This window comes from Pseudopodoces humilis, chromosome 2 (genome assembly GCF_049639895.1).
Source record: "Pseudopodoces humilis isolate 2021_Gansu_Grassland_sample_001 chromosome 2, ASM4963989v1, whole genome shotgun sequence".
In the NCBI taxonomy this organism is placed as follows: Eukaryota; Metazoa; Chordata; class Aves; order Passeriformes; family Paridae; genus Pseudopodoces; species Pseudopodoces humilis.
Genome location: NC_142201.1, coordinates 60,933,983 through 60,956,954, shown reverse-complemented (window position 1 = coordinate 60,956,954; position 22,972 = coordinate 60,933,983).

The window sequence follows — 22,972 nt, the reverse complement described above, 5'->3', positions numbered from 1 at the left end:
ACTTGTATGCAAGGGCTTGCTATCCAAGCAGTGTGCTGCCTTCCCAGGACGACAAGATTAGCCCCATGAAGGGGCAAGGCCAGCCCTGTCTTTGGGCTAGAGATGTTGTGTTCAGAGACAAAGCAGCAGTAGCAAGAAAATGTTGGCTTATTTATAACCAGGACTTAGGGAAGAAGCCACAAACCTGTTATACAGGAAAGGAAAAGAAAATGGCAATAAGAACAGAAAGCAATTCCTTATTGCAGGGATTCTTTCCCTAGAGTGGGAGTCCTGTCTTGAAGGCAGTGAGGAAGAGGACTCTGTGTGTGCTTTCGGCTGCCCTGTGTGGCTCTGCAGACCAGGTGATCTCACCAGGTCATTTTTATGATGATCTGTGGTCTGTCCTCAAGGTACATTTATGCAGTCATGTTTCCTTCAGCAGAGATATGATTACATAAACTGAGGGCTGAAATAAGTCCATCTGAAGTCAAAGCAGAAGAAACCCATTTCCCCTTTGGGCACAATGGTAAATAGACCTGCTAGCCTGATGTTTATGGTGGTGCTGTACAAGAAAAGCATTCCTCTACCTCATGGCTAATGCCTGCCCATATGTTTATAAATGCCCTTTGGCTTGGGCAAGTCAAACGCTCAGAGTCCAAATCTAATAAAAGTTCAACTTTCACTGATACTGTACCCATTGCCCCCTCATCTCATTTCACTTATAATAATGATATTTATTGTTGTACTTCTGTTATATCAGGATGTGCTCTTCCTTGTAATTTTTCTCAGTTTTCCTCATATGACATGATCTACATTACCAGCATGTTATGAAAATCAAAGGAGATGTAAATCCTTCCAATGCTGGCATGTCTGCTTTAGTATTATAAGCTACAAGTAAAACACCTGAGCGAAAATGAGAATTAAAATGCACAGAAAATTCAGCTTTTGTTGGAGTCTTAAATCAATCCAGATGCAGCTGACGCCTTTCACTGTCTTTTCTGTGGTTGTGGGTATTGAAATGAACTAGAACACTTACTGTCTTGCTTATATGTGACTGTGCATTAATGCTGGTATAATCAATGATATGTATAGCCCTGGCAAAAAATATACACAAGTTGGAAGACAAACAGCTTTTGCAAATTAAAAGCACCTTTAACTTAAATAATTTTATCATCAGCTATAGTACTCAATTCTGTATTTCAGTCCAGCGAAAGGGCTGGAGAAGTTTCAATGAAAGCTATTTGAATAGACAGCGATTACCTTACTCTAAATACAGAAATACTGAATTTTGTGCACTGAAGTGACTGGAGCTCCAGAAGCTGCTACTATAGCAAAATGCACAGAGCACTTAGGAGTTGCCTGGAGGAAACCTCGTGATTACAGATAAATTCTATCAACATGTCTGCCAGAAAGGCTGCTCTGCACTAAGGAACTCAATTAACATGATTTGTGTCTAAGATTTATTTTTGTCAAGCCACCTATTACACACGTTTTATGTGTGTTGCTTCCCCTCAGCCAGGGAGGGCAAATATATTACACTTCTGACATCATCCTCATCGTGTTTCTCTACTTGCCAAAATTATTCTGATTAAGTAGAGCGAGTATGATTTACAATTTCCTTTTGTTTTTATTTTCATTTTTAATAGCCCTCATAATTTGCAGCCTGTTGTTATGGTTTCGTAGCATTGAGTGCATGACAACATGCTTTGGTTTTTCCTTAGCTGGGCAGTCTTAGATGGCTCCACCACAGAGGTGAGGGTGGGACCGTGGTTTTGGAAGATGCCTGAAAAGAGCAGAGTTGTGCTGCAGCACCACCTTTATCCAGAGAAACCCCACAGATGTGCAGGAAGAGGCATTATGGTAACACCCACAGACAACACAAGTTATTAACACCCAGCAGCAATGGAATTGAAGACCACTGTGATGGTTTCTTCTGAATGACATGACGTTGCCTGGACTGGTTCTTGTTCCATATCCCCAGACCTGTGACTGTGTATCTGGAGCTGCCCTGCTCCAGCCTTTCTTGGGTCTTAATGCACAGTGATGATCATAGCAGTATCAGTTCACAGGAAAGCGACCTCCCTGCTCCTACATAATGTTGTTTTAAGTGTATGTACTGCATACATATATCAGGCTTTTTATTCACAGCATCACACTTCAGTTGCTTAGTCCCCATGGTTTCTGGTGTATTTTTAGCTGGACATTTAGTTATGGACTACTTGCTCTGTGATTGCTGGAGCTTGGCTCCTGCATGAATGTAGAGGTCGGGGGCCGGTGGGAATCCTTTACTATTTCTGCAGACAAGCTATGGAGCAGGGCTGATCATTTGGATCCTATGGGAAATGGCCCATCTGTGAGACCACAGCAAGCTGATAGGCTACTGCATTTTGAGTAATCTCCCAACAGTACAGCTTATGCAGCCTTGAAAATCAACATTCCTCTTGTAGACATTGCTCAACACCTCTTCTAACAAAATTCATCACCTTTCTGCCTCTTAACATCCTCCTTCCAGACTGTCTCTCTGAAGAGAAGACTTTTTTTTTTTTTTTTGTATCGCAGAAAGGTTATCAAAACACTACATGCTCTTCCCAATTCAAATTCTGCATGAAGGAAAGCAGAAAACTTGAGCTGATGTTCTACAACTGTGCTCTGGAAAATCAGCAGGAAGTTCAAACTTAAATCAAGCACGTTAGGAAAAATCAGGCTGTTGAATATAACCCAGTGTGATACATCAGAGCGTCATTTAGTACACAAATAAAGGTTTATTGTAATGGAAAAACTTTTTGGTGTCATAAAATACAAACAATTCACACTTTAGTCTTCCCTTGAGGATGCCATTGAAGAGGCATTCACCTCTTTCCTTCGTGTCTTGTCATTTCAGTGGGAGACCCTCATGTAAATATCCCTGCCTCATTTTTAAACTTTACTTGTCGGTTTAAATGAGTCAAATGACAGCTTTTCTGTTGAGCCTTGCCATCCTAAAGACTTCTGCATCTTCTCTCAGTGAAGGTACCTAAGCAGTGCAATACTCTGGTGTCTTAATTTTCTTTTTTGAGATGCTAAAAAGAAAGAAGTCTTCTGTTTTCCTTTCCTTCCTGTTTCAAATAATTTCAGATTTCTTGGTTTTTTTCAGTTCTTTAAAATTTCTCTGGTTTTCTCTCTGTAGTTTTTATCAGTCTGTTTCAAATGAGCCATGCAGATCAGATGCCAGACTGGTTAACTGGGCTCTCAGCTCTTGGCCCCAGATTGCTCCTAACTAGCTGACTCTGTCCCTGGCCATGGTGTGCTCTCTTTGTTCTTACTTGGATGTCCTTTCATGTGGCTGGGCCAAAGCAAATCAAATATTACAATAAGGCCTTTCAACAAAACTGCTGTTAATATTTCTTACAGCAGTGCCTTGTGTAGCCAGTTGAGATGGAGACTGTACGTGTTGTCTCGTTAAACATTGTCTCTGTTCTGAAGCAGCAACAATCCCTGGGTAAAGTCTGCAATGCTCCCCTGGAGTATCTTGCTGCTCACAATCATTGGCTCCATTGAATTCAGAGGTACCATCCATGCATCAGAGTATAATTTTTCATTAATGGCAGCAGCAGCAATCTGTTGAAGTTCAGAATTACCCTCTTCCCTGGACATGTGATATTTCTTGAATTCATTATGAAAGACAAGGTGAAAGAAATATTACAAAGATCTGTAGCACTGCTTTCAAGTCCCTTCTGAGAATCCTATTTCTCCTACAAGGAAAGTAAGAGACACTTTAAAACTAGGATTTAGGAGTGCCACTTCATTAAACTTGTAGATGAGGACATACAGTATGTCCATTTGTGATTAGTGGACTTCAAAGGATTCAACAGATAATGCACAAATTAACTGATTAAAAACTTCACTGGAAGACTAATAAAACCAGAATGAGACCTGTCTGTTCCATTTCAGCTTTACCAAACTCCATTATTAACAAGTTCTGGCTATTATTGTGGTCATATCACTGTGCAAGAGCTTGCTGACCTATCAAAGCAAGATCATGGAGCATCCTGTGCAACCCTCTAATGTGTAGTTCCATTGTCTTCACATTAAGTCTAAATCAAAATGGGCAGATAATGGTGAGGATAAATGAGCCATCAAGTTTCATTTACTCTCATTTTTAGAATACATTCAGGGCTTTGGTGAGTATTGCAGAATTTCAAACTTGTCATTAACCCAGAGCTTTATAAAATGAATATAGATTAATATTACAGATAGACCAAATAAGAACAAATGTTTGCCTGTTTTAATACACTGGCACATTAGGTCTTCCTCTTACAGGCTTGCTCAGCTGCAGGTAAGGTAGGAACATCTAGATTTACCGGCCTAAAAAATTCAGTTGCTTTGTGCTTTGTCTTTCTTTTTTAATTCACAAGAAGGCCCCATTTTTATGCAGATTTTTTAAAAACGTTAGCTTCAAGCAAAATCAGTTTCATTCTTTATCGGATGAAATGTGCTGCTGTGCCACTACGTGCTTCAGGGATTCATTCAAAGACAGAAAGATGGGGATGCCAAAGCCCCCACAACCCAGACAACAATGGCCCTCAGCCACTCTGATCTCCAGGAGCAGAGCTAGACGGTTCAGACCCACATCTCTTCGCCCACCCACAGTGGGAAGACCCTGCCTTTCCATATGAAGCTGTCCAACTTTGCAGCACGGACTAAAAGATTGAAGGGGACAGTAACTGAGCATAGCTGTAGTCCAAGGATTCACCCAGAAGGGAAGAAAACTGGTTTAATCTCTTCTTCAAGGGCTGCTATATGCCAATGAATGCAAAACAGGTAACCTGCCTGTGGAACAAGAACTGGCATGAAAGTACCCCTCTTTATGCAGGCATGAGCTTTGATGGGGCTGGGGGAGTGAGAATCCCTAAAGGGAGGTCCCTTTGGAACTGCTGGGCATTGTGAGGTCTCTCTGCAAGGCTGATGGACAGTCAGTCATAATTTCAGCACTGATTGCAATAACAACAAGCCTGAGCCCTGGGATTTTCAAGAGTTTTAGGATGAAAGGAGCTGTGTAAATTCGAACCACAGTGCAATAAGGCATCACTTTAATCCATTAACTCTCCATTACTGGCTAAGTATGTTTCTTAATTACCATGGGTGACTTTGGAGGGTAGCTTAACCACATGATTCCCACTAATAGGAATGAAAAGTTTATTACTGCATCCTAGACTTTGCTAATATCTCAATTTCACCCTCAGAGCTGTGCCTGCAGGCAGCAGTCAAATGAAATCCATTTAAAGAAAAATGTGTTTAGCATTAGCATTCAGGATTTAGAGCACAGAGCTTGATCCTCTTTATTTGTAATTCCCTGTTCAGGCATTTCCCTTCAATGCTGTGAGAGCATCTTGAGCTCTGAAAAGGCCAGGCTGAAGGATGTGGCGCAGTTACAGCCGAATTGCTTTTCCTGAAGTTAAGGAATGTGAACAAAAGGCTTCCTGGGCCCGTCCAGTTTTTAAAATCAATTGTGTCAAGCAGGGAACAAGAGGCAAGGAACAGACAGGGCTTTGGTCTTTTTCTCCTCCCTTGGATTGCCTCCAGTGTCACCAGTGCACAAGTTACAATCTCGGCTCTCCAATGACTTCTGTTCAGCTGCGGGGAGCTGCCGCATCCCTGCCCCCACTGGCAGCCCCCTCAAGGGCATTGCAACAGCTGAGAATAAAAGGAATGCAGCAGATCAGGTCACCTTTCTCTCATCCCTGCTTCAAAATACTCCTCTTCCAGAAAGCAAAGCCATGGTTTGTTCTGGTAGTGCCACACCCTTCAGCAAGTCTTCTCAAAATTCACAGTAACCAAGCTTGTGGGGAAGATTTCAGCAGTGTCAGTGCAGAGCAATCGGTTGGCACCCTAGAAGCTGAGGCTCTTGATCTGAAAAGACATCTCTGCCAGTGGGAAATGGGTTAGGAAAACTGCTCCTGTCTCCATTTCAGGCTCTTCCTTCCCAGCCACATGCTACAGCTCATGCTCCCCTCAGTTGTGCCAAGGCAGCTGTTTTGGGGACTGCTGCAAACAGGATCGCTTTGACTATCTCAGTTTAAAAATAAACCTTTTTTTCCCTATTATTCTTTAGCTTAAATTATGTCAATAATCCACTCTGCAGTCCAGCTACAGAAGCTGGTGCATTTCTCAGTGGAGGGCACAGAGAGACACAGTGCTGGGAAGCAAAATTGTGGCTGAGGAATTCTTTCATTGACACCAACCACAGGATGGCCATTTTCTGATTGGCCTGGAAATGTCACTGTAGCCACAGCCTTGGCGCTGCCTGTCTGAGCCAAGGCAAATTGATATGCTGAATCTACATCACAACCTTCACCACGTAGTTTTTGTACTGATTTTAACTATTTTGTGGAAGTTAAATGACACTGCCCTGGGGCAGATGCTTGAACTCTATTTCTGCTGGAACTTGTGGAACCTTAGGGAGAGTGGGCTATATTTGCCACAGTCCCACCAACCCAAGCAAGTGGCTGAGATGTTGTGTCTAAGAAGTACCTAAGTTGCTACTGACCTGAACCCAAATTATCTCTGCCTTTTTTCAGCAGGGGGTCCTGAGCTTGGTTGATTTACTCTGTTGAGTTGGAACAGCATAAAGATGAACATTAGCAGACAACTCTGGGCACTGCATTTAAAGAGGAAAGGAACTTGTTAAAATGGATGTTTACACTTTGACAACAGCCTCAGCCACCACCTGCATTTCTCCATTTATTCCACTATTTTTTTTCTTTTTTTTAAAGGGAAACACTTCCCCAAAGGGACACCAAGACTTAGATTACTACACTGCAGAAAGATAAGTGTTTCCTACCACTTGTGTCTTCTTTCCTTCGGGTCCTCTCCACATATGAGAATTCTAGACATTGTATTGCTTCAGAGATACCTCCATTAACACTAAAAGGGATACTAGAAATTCAGATAAGGAATTCTGTCTCTCCCTGCTGGGGCTAAGTGTTTTATTTTTAAGCCTCAAGCATAATGAAGACACCAGATTTGGAAGATCTGAGTGTTGCTTGTTGAGTTTGTTGTTATAACTCTCCCTAAGACAGGGAAATATTATTCTTACTTTGCAAGTTGGGTAGGGTTTTTTTCCTAATTACACCATGGTCGATTCAGAAAAGTATTTATGTTATTTACATACGGATGTTCCTCTTCAGTCCACCTGAATTTTGCTTGAACTTTTTCCCCCTGAAACCCAGCATTGATAAGGCTGACGTAATGAGGTAGTTTAACATCCTTGTGACCAAAACAGAATTTCCCACACATTTTGTCTAGATAAACAGTTTAACTTTGGAGGGAACAACATTTCCTGCAAACACCCCACTTTTATACGTGGATGGCAGCTTTAGCTGAGAACAGACAACCATGCCCACAAGCTGTGCCAGGTGAGGTGAGGTAAGAGAGACAGGTGACCTCATTTCTTTCCCACCTGCCAGTAGTATCAGCACAATGGCTCATTATTCCTCTGCTTATTTATGGATTTTTGTATATTTACCCTTCCCCTGTCGGACAATATTAGTACTGAATCTCTATTTGTACCTCCCCTTTCTTTTCTGACAAGGACGACTAGCTGGCCTTTAAGAAGCACGCGCATTATGAGTCTCCCTTTTCTTCTCCAGCCCCGCACTCTGAGGAGTGGCGTGCGGGACGCGAAGGAGCATCGCAGGGCGTTCCGCAGGCTTCCCTCGCGCGGCTGCGGGGGCCGGGAATGCAGGAACGCCGGGCAGGAGCGCCGGGAATGCAGGAACGCCGGGCAGGAAAGCCGGGAATGCAGGAACGCCGGGCAGGAAAGCCGGCACCCGGGCGCTGCGCGGAGGAGGCCCCGCGCTGTGGGCGCTGTGGGCGGACTCTGCCGCCCCCTGCCGGGCACTGCCCGCCGGAGCCGCCTCACCCCGCCCCGCCCGCGGCCTGAGGCGCGGTGCGCTCGTCACCCGCGTTCCTTCAGGGGCCTGCTAAAGCTTTCAGCGTTCCTCTCCGGCCTCCCAGTGTGGGAAACACAATGCAAACATCAGAGGATCATGGAATCGTTTATCGTTGGAGAAGACATCCGGGATCACACAACTATTAACCCGGCACTGCCAAGGCCACAACTTAAACCGTATCTCTCAGTGCCACATCTACATGTCTTTTAAACACCTCCAGGGATGGGGACTTAACCACTTCCTTGGGCAGCCTGTTCTAATGCATGGCCATCCTTTCCATACAGAAGTTTTTCAGAATAGCCAATATAAAACTTCCTGGGTTTACTTGAGGCCCTCTTGTCCTACCACTTCTTGAGAGAAGAGGCTGACCCCACCTGGCTGCACCCTCCTCTCAGGCACTTGTAGAGAGCAATACTGTGCCCCCTGAGCCTCCTTTTCTCCAGGCTAAACACCCCCAGCTCCCTCAGCCACTTTTCATCAGACTTGTGCTCCAGACCCTTTCCCAGCTCCATTGCCCTTCTCTGGACACACTCCTGCACCTCAGTGTCTTCCTTGTCATGAGGGGGCCAGAGCTGGACACAAGGTCTGAGGTGTGGCCTCACCAGTGCTGAGTACAGGGATGAACCTTGACCAAATCTACTCATTTCTACCATACACAGTGGTGCCATAAGCATCTGACAGCAGCACTAGCCAGGTTTTCTCAATGGCACAGGACATTGCACAGACTCTGATTCTTCTTTAACCAAATGTGGCCTAAACCTAAGGCAGAACTGTGTTCTCCAGCATCCTACCCAACATGACTTCATGCGAGCACTCACCAGCCACAGGTGGCTACATAATACTGACATAAGTACCATCAGGATCTTAGTTCCCATAGCCACTCCAGGGGAAATGAATATCCAATGTCCAGTTTTGAAAAAGCAGAGATCAATATTTTTTAGCAAAAGTTGCTCTCCTAAAATGGAAGGTGTGAAATGTAGTATGACTTGTGCTCATGGGTCCCTTCCAACTCAGAATATGTAATCTGTAAAAAAATACCATGAAGTCATATTTGCAGAATGTGTCTGCTGATGGAATGAAAAGTATTTGCTACTATTTAATGACCTATAAACAAGGATGTCTGTGTGAGGGTTTCTCCACAGACTTTTCCCTTTTCTCAACCTCAAACTCCAGTTTTGGGAAGTCTGTGTACAGACATTACATGGGGCCAGATCCCAGAGCCATGCACTCTCAACCACACACCCACCAAAGCAAATGGACACAGTGTGAAATAAAAAGCAGCTGTTCTATGATGGCTTAAATCTGTCTCATCTGAGGCTACCATAGTCAACTCTCTCTTTTCCTTCTGTCCCCTCTCAGACGCTGACATCTATTTTCCAGCTAAATTTGAGGAGTCTGATTTCAGTTTAATTTACAGATGACCCTGGAATAGCCTTTGGGCTGCCTATTATACTATAAACATACCTATTATACTGTGCTATATATATATATATATATATATACACTCTATATATATCATTATACTTACTATATATATATATATATATACACCTATATATACCTCATTCCCTGCCATTCAACAACAGACTGAAGTTATTCCAAACCGCCTATTAAATTTGGGAGCTACAACAAAAGCAGAAGCATTCTATGACATACAGAATTGTACTTTTAGCATTAATCACCTGTTTTTCTTCCAGGAGTCAGAAAATTTATTTCTTGCTAATTAGATTGCACTGGGAGCTACCCAGCAGTTTGCCAAAAGCAAATGTGATCCCCTCCTCAAGACACAAAACCCTTAAAGAAAACCTTGGTGATATTTTGATAATGCTTTTGTGCAAGTTGTTTTTATATTTGGGTTGGTTTTTTTTATAGGGACAATCTAATTATCTCAGACTAATCCTATGAGCATTGAACATTCTGCAGCTACAACTAGCTTATTTGCAACTACAGGTAAATCCTTGCACAACACTCCCTTTATGAGCATTCTGATTAGGTTAGTACTTCTCATAAATAAAATCAGTAACACTGGCACAATTTCTGCTCTCAGAATCCCAGTGCATTTTACTGCACAAGTCTATTAGATCACCTAAGTCAATTGACCTGTACAAATTGGGTCTTGTCAAAAACAGAATAGAAAGCCTTTTGGGGAGTTCACTACCTTTTTTTCTGGAGAAGCAGTAATTGGAAATCCAATTTTAAATAGGTAACTAGTTCAGCTTCATATACAAAGATTAGTTCCTCCTTTCATTGCTGTAAATGCCTAAAATACCTTAATTATCAGTGCCTTAAATCTAGCACATTCTTTCTCAGCTATTAACATGTATCTTAACATGCTGCTAAGCAATGCTGAGAATGGACAGGGGTACTCTGCACTCATTTACCTCCATAGGAAGAAGCCCACGTTGTTGCCAGTGCCTCTGTTGCTAATTATTCCTGGTGATTTGCTTCATTCAGGACCTCAGCTGACAATGTGAACCATTCAGTACTGCAGCATGGATTTTGTTCCCAATGGAGCCTGTGAGCCTTTCTGTGTCTGGCCATCAGCTGACAGGGAGACACTGGCAGGTCTTGAGGTGGCCCGAGGTGCCTGTCACAGAGCCATATAAGCAGGGGCTTTGCACAGGGTATGAGGTAGGAATATGAGGTGACATTTTCACAGGCAAGGCAGCCATGAAGTTGGTCTCTTTTATCTCGATATATGCCAGCTTAATTTCCTGAAATCTTGGTCTGCTGTGGCTGCCTTGTACTTGTACCACTGCAGAAGAACCCAAATAACAGGAAACCATGGCTGAGAGTGTGGTCACCAAAGCACCTCACAATGCCAACCTCAGCAGAATCCCACAGAACATTATTTCATGACAGCCAGATTCCTAACCTAGGGCTTAATTGCCAAGAAGGCAGAGTGATGTGACTCTTCTGTATGCTCCCACATGCCCTTTGGCTTTTATTAAAAGGAATCAGAATATCAAGGAAAGGAAAGAAAGAAAACAAATATAAATCATTTAAATAGAGATTAGAAAGTGAATAGAAAAAAAAAATAGCCAAAAGAGGATGTAACAAACACTGTATGTCTGAAGAACAAGATTAAACCCTTCAATTACTGGTGGTATTTAATTAGAGAAATAAAAAAATTCCACCGATTTCATTGAGAGCAGAATAATACCTTGGCTTGAAGCTGGTGAGTTTGCAAAAAAGGATACTTATATTTCCTATATTTTCCATTTGAAATAACTCTTCCATACTGAAAATTCACTGCCACTCATGTACCAGGTCTTCATCCAGCTTCAAGGACTTAAATGGTCATAACAAAACTCAGTAACTTCTCTCTTTATAGCTAAGTTAAGTCTTTAGTCTCATTTATGAATATTAAGATCTCAGCATTCAAAGTAGCTCACTGATTTTCTTTGAGGAGTCTGTGGACTATTTTAGCCTTGAAAGGTAACTAAGAAAAGCAAGGATATGGACAACAGGCTTCCATTCATCACAGAAATGTATTCCTTCTTTGAAAAAAGTGTAAGATGCCTGCACATCAGAACAGTCCAAAAGCACCATAGACATAATCAGGAAAAAAAACCCAAAACCCAGAAGTGGAACAAGACAGAGAGTGAAAGATGTAATGTGGAGAGAGACATCTGTCTTAATAGGTTGGCATTATAAAGAAGACAGAACAGAAGGATATAACCAAACAGGTTCTACCACTGGATTTCACCAAATTCATTGCTAATGTTTCAAACTTCACTGCCAGATTAATACCCCCTCGGGTAATTGAGGATGTCTGCTGTCTCTTCCTGTTCTGTCATTAATACAGCAGAGGTCAGTGCATCACTGAAAAGTTCTTGTCAAGAGTAGTTTACACTGTGTATGTTCAAAGCAAGGTCTGCCTCCCAACATCCCCTCCTTTGTGTGAGTGTCTTGACAGCAAAGCTACACACTCAAATTATTGGGCTTTGGGGTTTCCAATTAATTCTTGTTTCACGTTACATCTTTACAACTGAGCTTCTGCAGATCACAGCAACCCAAACCCCAATGCTGAAGACTAAGCCACAAGTGTGTGAGACCTCTCACAAGGAGGAAGCAACTGCACCTACCAAACCTGCAGTCTTCTCAGTCAGAATGTCAGTCAGCCCCTTTCTGAGAACCTAGCTCTTTGCTTCCCTGAGACTGAAAGTTAGCATTTTCTTCAAATCCCAGAAGGATTTAAATTTAATTTTAAATTTAATGTTAAAAAAAAAAAACCAAACCAAAACCAAACAAGAACAACAACAACAAAAAAGGTAAGCAAAACTGAATTATTAACATTTATTAATTGGACAAAAAAGGTATGATTGTTGCTCCTGGGTTTTCAGCTGTTCAGATGGGCAGTGAAATGAAAATGATTCTTTCAAATAGTCTTACCCAGGTGTCAGTTAGCTGGGAATTTGTTCAAAAGATTCAGGTACTGACACAAACCCACTTATGGTTAATGTATTCATTAATGTATCATACTGTTACAGTAGATTTCTAAGAATTGATAAAAGGCTGCAAATGCAATAGTTTGTCTGTTTTCATATAGCTAGTGCCAGTCCTACCAATGGTCCAGAAAAGTTGCTCCTCCCTTCAACCTTGCCTCTTCCAAAATGTAAAGTTCTTTGTAGCTGCTAATAGGTAATTTTATTATTATCATACATTGTTAGGTGTCACACCCTACAGAGTGAGGTGGTGCCTTGTCCTCTCCCTTCCTGGTAAACAGCTGCCATTATCAAGTGCAGTAATTTACATTCATTATGAAGTGATTTTCAAGAATCATATGGAAACTTTGGTCAACTAGATGAACGACAAAGGCTGGGGCAAGGAGTGACTTCTTATAAAACTCACATAGTTAACAAGGCTGAGAGCAAGGTCCAAGTGCTTGGTCAGGGCAAGCCCCAGTACCAACACAGACTGGGGGATGGATGGATGGATGGATGGATGGATGGATGGATGGATGGATGGATGGATGGATGGATGGATGGATGGATGGATGGATGGATTGAGAGCAGCTTTTCTCTGAGGAAAAGGACTTGAAGCAGCTGACAGATGAAAATTGGACATGACTTGGCAATGTGTGCTCACAGCCCAGAAAGCCATCTGTATCCTGGGCTGCAACAAAAGCAGCGTGGCCAGCAGGGCAAGGGAGGGGATTCTGTCCCCCTGCTCTGCTCTGCTCTGCTCTGCTCTGCTCTGCTCTGCTCTGCTCTGGTGAGACATCACCTGGAATACTGCATCCAGCTCTGGGGTCGTCAGAACAAGAAAGACATGGACCTGTTAGAGTGGGTCCAGAAGAGGGACACAAAGAAGGTTAAAGGGCTGGATAACCTCTCCTATGAAGACAGGCTGAGACAATTGTGGTTGTTCAGCCTGGAGAAGAGAAGGTGCAGGGAAGACCTTAGAGCACCTTCCAGCACCTAAAGGGGGCTACAGGAGAGCTGGTGAGGGACTTTTTACAAGGACATGCACTGATCAGACAAGGGGGAATAGCTTCAAACTGAAAGAGGGCAGGTTTAGATTAGATATTAAGAAGAAATTATTTAATTTGAGTGCATTGAGGCGCTGCACAAATTGTCCAGAAAAGCTGTGAATGTCCCATCTCTGTGTTCGAACAGATTGGATGGGGCTCTGAGCAACCTGATCTGGTGAAAAATGTCCCTGCTCATTTCAAGGGGGTTAGACTGGATGATCTTTGTTGTTTAAAGCCTCTGGCCTCAACCATTCTGTCATTCTGTGATCTTATGAAACGCTACCAGAGGCTGAAGCCCCCACACACTCTGCATGTTAAATACTCTTAAACTAACACAACCTGTAGACCTCCTTCACAAAGCTGTTTTCCCCATGTAGTTTTGTAGTGTTACAACCACTACAGGTCTGCTTTTCTCAGTGAACCTGTACATGTATCAAGTTGGTGTAACTAAGGAGAGACCCAGACTGTGAGACACATATTTTGAATAAGTATCAGCTGTTCCTTAACCATTTTTTTTTTTTCTTCACATATTGCCCAGCCAACATAAAATGAAACTCTTCACAAGTCTGACTGCTGGGTGATGCTGTGAAATTAAAAGATGACTTGGCTTGGCTTTTGGCCATTTGCATAGATATTATTAATGAGAGTTTGGATTAATTTAAATTCTGTTTTTAGCAGACTCCAGAGCCAGGATAAATACTGTATTTTGTGCACACAGTGAAGCTCAGTAACAAGTCTGTACTTGAAAACAACTTAAACTCATCTGGCAACCTGGGCACACCCAGTATTTTATTCTTCCAAATTCTGCCACATACCACCCACTGTGGATTTACAAATTGGTATCTAATTGACAAATAACTAAGCAGACACCTAGATTCTCTTTTCTGTGTTGTGAAAGAAGAAACTGCCTTTCTCATAACTAGTTGCCCTACATCTTAAAGGCACTGTAGATTTTATCTGGACTAAAGGATTTTGCCAGCTGAAGTCCTGCTAGCACAGGTTTCTGCTGGTGGTTTTGAAAAGCTGCCCAGAAATGTGCCTCAAAGCAGCCATGGAGAATGGTGGGAGATATTATAGTGATGTCTAACAAGACTCACACCATTTTATTCACTGAGTGAAAATACACACTAGGGCAAGCTAGCTTGAAACCTTACTTCTTAAGTTCTTCAGCTGAGTTTGCTCTGGGTCAGTAGTCTAGGTCAGTTCTGTAATTTTTAGGGTTTGAAATAGGTGTTGTGTGCTAAGATTTCATTTTTTTGGTATAAGCTGCACACACAGTAGGAAATTTTTTTCTGTAATACTTCAGCAAAATTTTTCAGCTACAAGCCTGACCTGAAAACCAGCTGGTTTTAATATCTTGGAGAAGTAATGTAACTTCATGCAGTGATATTAGAAACAGCTGATATTCTCATTTATGCAGTAAAAGAAAAAATAATTTGGTGTGCTACTATGTACCGTAGTACCTAATATGCTCTCTCAATAATATTAAAATTTTTACATTCCCTGTTATTATTTTTCCTTCAACAAAATAAAACCTAATTTGTTAGCAAAAGTGCCATGATTTTGTGGAAATACTTTTGTTTCAACAGAGGACTCTTCTGAGGGAAAATAATACATATGGAAAATTACTCTGACCTGTTCAAATTAGCAACAAAATTGTATCTATATTTAAGGGCAGATGACATACACATTTAAGGAAGGAAAGCAGAAGCTTACTGCTGGCAAATATTTATCCAGTCACATTTAACTTTGAATTTAAAAGAAAGTGTCAGAGATACACAAACAAAGAGTGATGTGTTTTTACAGGTGAAGTGACAATTTTGAGTCACATTTCAGCTTTCCATAATGGGGTTAAACTAGAGTAAACACTAAGGTAACACTATAAATATGTCTTGGAAGAAGCAATTAACACTGCAATTCTTAACACAAGTGGCTGCTGCAAAGGCTGTTTGCTGTACCTCACTACATCTTTTCTTTTCCAGAGCACATGAACAAGGTTTGCAACATGCTACCTGGTGCAAAGCCCTGCCAAGATTGACATTAGTATCTGACCCCTGAGAAGACAATCATGTCCATGAAGTACTGCAAAATCTCAGCTCCTGCTGAGAGCAGCAGGGCTAAGAAGCTCAAGAGAAGTGCAGGGCCAGATCTCTCCAGCATCCCTTCCAAATCTTGGGCTGTTGAAAAATATCCTGCAGTTCATCCTGCAGGCATGGCTGGAGCTTCAATAACAGGTAGGCAGCACTTGAGAGATATCCCTAGCAAAATCTTCTAATTAATTTGAATTAATTTGTGTCCTTGGAGGACATGGATACACAGGCACTGTTTTGAAAGGCAATAGTTCCCCATGGAGCTCCCATTCCTCTTGCAAAATCTCAGGCCTGTGATATCCCTTTGCTGAGCCAAATCAGGTGTGTGTATGTGTGTGTGTGGGTGTGTGTGCATGCAGCTGCAAGTTTAACTAATCTGGCTGGAAAACAACCTATTTTTTTCTGAATCATCCCAAGCTGTCCCTGGTCCACCACTTGGTTCACAGTTCACAACTGTGCAAGCTGCTGCAAGGGTGCTTCAGGGAGGCAGTGGGAACAAGAAACCATGAGCAGAGCAGTAGGAACCAGTCCCATTAAGCATCTTAGGCAACACTACCACCAAATATAAAAACAGGGTCAGCCACTGTATGTGTTGCAAAGAAATGAAAGGAGGCACAATAGTGGGCAAACAAGTGCTGGCTTACAAGCCCATGGCACAGACTCACCCTTGTGCAGGACACTTTAGGCCAACCCCCAAATCCCTCATAGTTACAGAAGTCCTTGGTCCATAAAAAGAAAAGTGGGAGGAAATCAGAGCTGTAACTAAACTCAGTGAAATTAGGTCATGTAAGAGATTTCAAGAAGGGAAGTTCTCATATCTTGGTAAGGGAGAAACAGCATCAATTATGTACCTCTCATGTGGCTTGCAATTAGCTTCATCTGTGCATGACAAGCCAGGCCAGCCTGACTTCTAGTTTCACAATTAGTAAAATGTTTTAAACAGAGTATACATTCTTTGAAGTCTGGAGTTTGGACCCTTATTTAGGTGCCTCCAGGGCCGGTTTCTGATCTCTTCTGGCTGTTTCCTCTTAGGAGGAACTGAATCACATCCTAAATGTGCACAAGTGCTGGCCTGGCTGAGGATGACTGGCTCAGAGGATTTGCAACTGGGATGGAGGTGTTGGGTGAAATGTGTGGCTTCTCACCTGGGAAACACAATGTGCAGGGCTCCCACCTCAGTGTATGAGGTGGGTAATGGCTGCTGACATGATAACATGCAACTGAGAAAAGTGTGAATGAACAGAATCCCCAAATGCACCTGCAAAGGCATTTGCCCCAAAACAGGTCACATTAAAGAGGAAAATAACAATAATGAAGTTTGCTTAGGAGATGGCCATCAGCTGGATTAAATAGTAACCAGGAAATTACCGAGAGACTTCTAAAGTAAAAGGAAAAAGAAGTCAGCTTCAAAAGAAGTCTAAACAAAGTATTAAACTTCACGATGAGGGAAGACAAACCTGGCCTGACAATGCAAGTCATCATGCCATGGTCTATGTGAGTTACGGGTGCCTGTAGCTCTGTGAACCTGGAAGGGGGTTGAAATTTTGTGGAGTTCTCATAGAAGGGTGTTCAAAAATTGTTGGTGTTTGTTAACATTCTGATTTATCTGTTGTAATACTGGCACAGATTCCATATGTGTAGCAAACCAGCCACCATGTCATTATGTGACATTAATAACTTAGTGACTAATTATTAATGAATCCCTGTGATTACAACCACATGGGCTGAGCAGTTTTTCCCTGTGATGGGACCTATCAAATTCTCTCCTTGACCCACTGGCAAAAATACAGACTGGAGTGAAAGTAAGGCTGAAAAACTTTAATGCCAGTGTATTCATATGGCTTAGCTCTGAGATAATCCTTTTGGAATTCTGAATTCATTGACAATTCTGGATTTTTTTTCTACTCTTCCTCCAGCAGCATTTCATAGTGTTTCATGGTAGACAGGCACATATCCATTATCCTAGATCATATAAAAGGGTCTGTGTGGTAGGAATTTAGCTCTGTAACAATACTTTTCTACTGCACACCACTCCCCCATATTTGAAAAATATGTCTTAGTCCTGCTTGAATGTTCTTATGTAGTTTCACATGTATGAAAGTATCAGTGTAAGATGTGAACTTCACTAAATGCGTTCCTTTTGTCTCACATGAAAACCTAATTTTCTCTGCCATTACTAAATTTGGTGATGGTCAGAAGAGTTTTTCCATGTCTAGTTAGAACTACAGAGTTTAAGAATTTTAATTTTTTTTTTTTTAAACCAGCACTTCACCAAGAAGTATCAAAGGATTTCAGTGTGTGGATATGCCCATTTAATCTGTGTTTATGACAGAAAACCTTTCATAAATACGAAATAATTTAAAACAAGCACTTTTGATTTAGACTGGGGTTTTTCATTCGTTGATACCAGATTTGTGCTACAGCATCACCTAAGGGTATAAAATTTCATCTATACGAAGTGCCAGCCCACAATACCACTTCTGTCATGTTAAAGTGTAGGACATAGTGTTTACACCTGTGTTATGGTCTCTGGATTCTGACAGATGATACCTGATCCACTGTAAAATTATCTCTGCAAAATACATATTACACTTCAGCTGGCACTATGAGGCTGTATGACTGTGTGTCAAGTAACTGCAGTGGCTGTGATCTTGTACTTTGTGCCCTAGGACCCAGCCTTTCATCATGTGGAACCATGGCCTTGGATGGTTCCACTGTTCAGGCTCCATGAACTGGGCCTCCACCCTCAATAAGATGGAGGACTTTTTGTGTTTGTGCAAGCCGGCCTGTTTTTCACCACTGCATCGTCTGGTCTAATAAAAGATACTACTTCTCAGTGTAGGCATTGCTTCTCACTTGTAACCACTTGATAGTTCAAACGTTTCCCACCCTGAAAGAGCATCATAACATTTCTGATTTCTTTCTATCACCAGAATAGTATGTGAGCAGAAAATGTCCATTATACAAATGAGATTCGCAACAAGGAAACTTCTCCAGGAAGAAGCCTTCAACTGGATTGCTCCCACTGTGTTTGTCTGGGTGGAGAGTTGTGCCTCCTTATACTCCTCAAGATTTCCAGGGAACTCTGTGAGCATGATGCTGTTTCAAAAATGAGACTTCTGGCTCTGCCTGCAATACCAAGACCACAAATATAAGACAAACACTGATTTACTGTTTGTAAATCAGTCTAATTAAACAAATGCACAACTCTCCTTGAGAGAAAGTTGAACTGCTTTTGCACAATTTGTTTATTTAAAACAATTTACTGTGGCAAATACTGAAAAGCAGAAGTTCATAACATAGCTTTGCACACTGATTGGTTCATGTTACAGTTGAAAGGACATGGGATGTCTAAATAGCAGAACCCCTGTTTAAAACTGGAAGGCAGAAGTAAGTGAATGAGTATTCATCTGTTTCAAAGATGCTGAACTGCAAACATCTGCATGTCCAGTGTTAACAGTGATAAAATGCACCCACGCTAAGTAAGTTGCCATCATTTGTGAACACTGAATGCTTGGAGGCAAAAATGAACATTTTTATTGAATTGGTACACATTTTGTGTACTTTTCTATGTAGAAAATGACCTAGAAGCTTGATGACAGAGGCAGGAGCAAAATTATCTTGAAGCAACTGAAAATATTATGCAGTCTGATATCATTTGTCTTGGTTCTGCTGCTCAATCACTCAGCAGTCATTTTTTTTCCATGGTGTTTTCATACATTTTAATTCCACGACAAACAGCAAATATCACCAGGTCTTATCTGAGAAATTGATCTAAGCAGCAAGCCTGCAGGCTAAGGAAGTGGCATGAGAGGACACTACAGCATGCTCTTCAGCATTACAATATGAAAGCTTTTGAGGGTCAGTCTCTGACAAATGGACCTGCTAACATTTCTCAGGGTAAGACATCCTGGGAAAATTCTCAGTTCTTCCAGCAGACAGCCTAGCAACTGCGTCTCACCAGAACAGATGAAGCATCATTTCCTCATTGTGCAGCTCTCCACTACAGTTGCTACACAGCTCAGACATCAGAAGTCTAACTTGCAATTCTGTGAACACAACATCTATCACCTTTCTATTGAGTGCTAAACATTTGAATTAAAAAGAGCCAAGGCCATGCATTTGCTCTGCTTAAATGAAAGAGACCTTACTGTAAATTTGATGCATCAGCTTCACATTTTGATTTGATTCACACAGTTTTCCCAGCAAAGACTGGAGGAAAAGAAGCTGTGCCTATCAGGCATGCCTACTTCAGTGACTTTCAGTGACTAATCCTGCTTGACCTTTCACCTTCCGTCTTCGCAACTATGGTTCTCAGCATTTTATTTTGTGTGCTTTTCTGAATTATTTAATGCAGGTGAAATGACTTGCTACTGAAGTTTTGTGAGGAGAACCAATTCTTTCCTTATATCAAACCACTCAGCATCTGTGATGAGCAAAATGCAAGAGGAAAAACCATCTCTTTAAAGGTGACTGGTCTAGAGATACAGCTGTAGCTCCTTGTTCTATTTTATTTTATGAAAAGAAAAATGGTTTCACAAGCAATCAGCCCCATATTTTGCCCTCATCTGTGTTTTCTTCTCATATACATGCTTTCTCATCTGTATCAGTCCTGTGCAGCTATGCTGTACATTGGATTGCCAAATAATTAAATTTAATAATAGGCTATACTTCCTGTTAGTTTTCTTCCTTATAATGTATAGTTGAATTACAGTAGCAGTGGCAACTGAAGGAGCAATGCACTGCAGACTAGACGAGGGAACACAGAGCTATGAGACAAGACACCTGACAGTAACAAGAACTACTTAAGCCGCTTTTGCTATCCTAGGAAGTATCCAACGTCTCTACCCAGATGGGATATGGAGAAGTATGATCCAGCTTAACAATATCTGTTCTTTCTGTCACACATTTATGCCAAAAAACCCCATCATCATTGGTAAGCATTGTATGAGCTTGGCTCTCCACCTCTCCACCAAACTTAGCACAGTAGAGAGATGGCTCTTAAATGTCTCTATTTCCTGTCTTTCACCTCTCTGTGATTCACTCTTCTCCCTTTTTCTCCATGATCTACCCTTCCACAGAGACTTCACTTCAGAAATTGCTATGCAAATTGTGTTCCCACATTACTGAGGGTTTTTTAAAGTTGTACTCATGAGGAATATTTGCATCCTCAGCAAAACGAGAGGTTAAAAACAGAAGTTACTGAAATATGAATGTACATATGGTATCTTTCTGTCTTTAAATACCCTGTATAGTCCTTGCCTCAGCAGTTGTACTGGTGCAGAGTTTACTATTAAAAACATCCAAAAGTGATGTGTTTTTAACTGTTTCCGATGTTCAGTTCATAGCTGTAAGGATTAGCCTTTTCCCATGAAGCCAAGTTTTCCCATATGCCTTGAAATGAACAACACTGGAAAGCCTTTACAGACTGCTTTTAATGGAAAACTGCATGGTCTTTCCATTTTTTCTTTCCTCAGCCTTCAGAATCCAGCTCTACTCCTCCTGAAAGCAGCTCCACTCTTCTCCTTTTCTCTGCTCCATTTTCAATGTTTAAAAGGACGCTTAGAAGGATACTTGACTGTGTCTTTTACTGAGAACCATTTAGCTCATTACAGGGTTTTTAAAAAGGCTTAAACACAGCTAAAATATGAATATGTGCCAATTATGGCAGTTACACAGTACCAGTAATGCAGAGTTAGAATTTCTGAACAGGAATGACTAAAATGCCTTTGGTCTTCCTGACCTTCTGACTTGGGTGGCTGAGCCACTCATCAACATCTATTAAACTACTAGGATTAAATGACATTGCCACAGAAATTGTGATCTTTGGCTGCATTAGAATTTACTATGTATTTGTAAATAAGTATCTACAAGGAAAAAAAAAAAAAAAAAGGAAAAGAGCAGGATGTGCATTGCTCTGATGGAGATGTGCCACAGCACTGTAAGGTCTACCAGCAGGCTGAGGCTCTGGTAGCTTGCTCAGGAGCAGTGCAGCCAGACACCCAGCTGGGTGGAAAGCTGAGGACGCTGTCTCAAGCTGTCATCCTCTGCCAGGGGGCAAACACCCTCAGACATATTTTGTATTTTGAGTGGATACCTGCAAATCAGCATGTTTGGAATTCTTTAGAAGGTCAGCTGACTACCAACTTCCTGGATGTACATTTGGCTTGGAATAGTTCTCCTATCCTTGTAATTATTTTGGCTTTACATGCAATTACTTGTACACTTCCCCTTTTATATTGCTTACATGTTTAACTTTAAAGCTATTCCTGGTAGCTCTTTTCTAGAGAATTAGAAATATTGAGTCTTTTCAAAAGGTAGGGTAGTGTTGAGTCATTCTGCAACATTATTCTTAAAATTAAAAACAAAAAGAAAAATAAAGCCTTTGAGGATTCTATGTAGAAGTCTTCCAAATAATTGCCAACTTTGAGCTATTTTATGTATGATTAAAAATCCTTCTCTTCCTGATTACTTTCAGGAAGTTTGATACAAACATTACAGAGTCAGGACTCTCTTGGGTCCTTGTCAGGAACAATGCCGTTAACATAAAACAAATAAACTATATTAGAGACACCAGGTAAATCTGCTTTAGTTCTCCCCAGTATCCTTTTATATCTCAAAGATCTCAATGGTAATACCCTGAAGTTTACAGGACATGTACTTCAATGTATTCCAAGATACAGGAAGTGGGAAGATTCCTCTACAGAAGGCCTTTGATGGGCTTTTAGTCTGTTGTCTCTGCTCCTGATCTCAGGGTTTTGACATTCTGCTGGAAGGTTTGATACACATTTTTGCTGATGCTTTGTTTTGGCATAAATACCAGACAAAATAGATTGGGTTTCCCTCTTCCTTAGCCAGTTTGGGTGATATTGGTATTGGGGTGAGATGCCAGTTTGGTGCACCCTAGCTTTGTTGAGTTTCCACTTAATCAACTTTAAAAACAGTCTGACATTTTCTTCCCCTTTTTGCTTGTGATTTTGCATTTGTCCAGTTTTTAAATATTTCTGTTGGTGGCATCTGCAAAAAGTGCTTTTAATCATATCCTGAGCAAGGGGTCTGATACAAGAGTTCCTGGCATTACACACTCACACATATGTAGAAAGAGTGCAGCAAGGAGGGGAAAAAAAACATTAATTGGATGTGAAAATGCTACCACAATTTTTTTTTTTTTAATGTTGTGTTGCTTTCAGACATATTTAGTGGCTTTCATTTGTATAATTCTTTTCCTGTAACGATTTTGGAAAACTTTATGCGAATAAAACACAAATTCCCTAGCACGTCTTTTTCCAGGCTGTAGTAAAAACTACAAATAAATCTATAACCTTTCCGTCTTACTACCTGCCTCTCCTGACATGAATATGTCTCAAATGTAGAATTTATTTTGACAAATAATAGTGTGAAATTGCTGTGCTATATCTGGGGCTTTGAAACTCGCACCATAGGATAACATAGAATCATATAGAATAGAATAGAATAGTTTCTGTTAGAAGGGAAAT